The following is an 835-nucleotide window of genomic DNA, read 5'->3' on the forward strand; positions in this document are numbered from 1 at the left end:
AAAGGCATCAGCTGCAGGCCGTAAAAGATTTTTTCTTTTATGAAATTTCTGGCAATAGACTGCACACATATAACAATTCAGAGTCCAGGTGGTCCTCAAGCAGAAGAGTATCGATGCAGAAAGGGTTATTTTTCATTAAATGCACAAGCAGTGTGTGGTCCAGACTTGATTCTTTATAATATAGGTTGTCAGTGGCCAGGGTCAGTGCATGACAGCAGAGTACTCCGAAACCGTGCCTTGTACGCTCAAATGCAGGCAGATTATGAAGGCCATCTGTTTAGGGACTCTGCATACCCACTTTGCACCTTTTTAATGACTCCAATTCAGGATCCCAGATTGCAAAATGAAATAAGGTGTAATTTGGCTTATTCGAACAATCGCAATCCCATTGAACGAGCATTTGGAGTCAACCGAAAATTCCGTTGTCTTGCGGACTAATTTGGACACAACCATGGCCACATTTTGTAGTGCAGTTGTTTTGCACAACATTGAACTTAAATATTGGAATGATTTGGAAATCAAAATGGTAAAGATAGTGGTGATGATGACAATGAATGTGACCACGAAATAGTTGATGGAAATGCACAAAACAGGAATGCTGGATAGAGAAAGAGGGCAAATATAATCAACACTGTGTTCTGAAATGTATTTGGTACCTCCTGTAATGGATTTCTTTCTCTTACTTGGCAGCTCCCGCATTTTCCGTATCCTTCTCTCAAAACACCTTGTATCCCTACTCTGTGCATCTAGAGCATTTCAGTTTTCCTTCTCTTTCAATTCCAAACAATCTCATAAGTGTTTTCCCCTGACATGTCATCTCCAACAAAATTACCAT

The sequence above is a fragment of the Penaeus vannamei genome, chromosome 11 (genome assembly GCF_042767895.1).
Source record: "Penaeus vannamei isolate JL-2024 chromosome 11, ASM4276789v1, whole genome shotgun sequence".
Classification (NCBI taxonomy): Eukaryota; Metazoa; Arthropoda; class Malacostraca; order Decapoda; family Penaeidae; genus Penaeus; species Penaeus vannamei.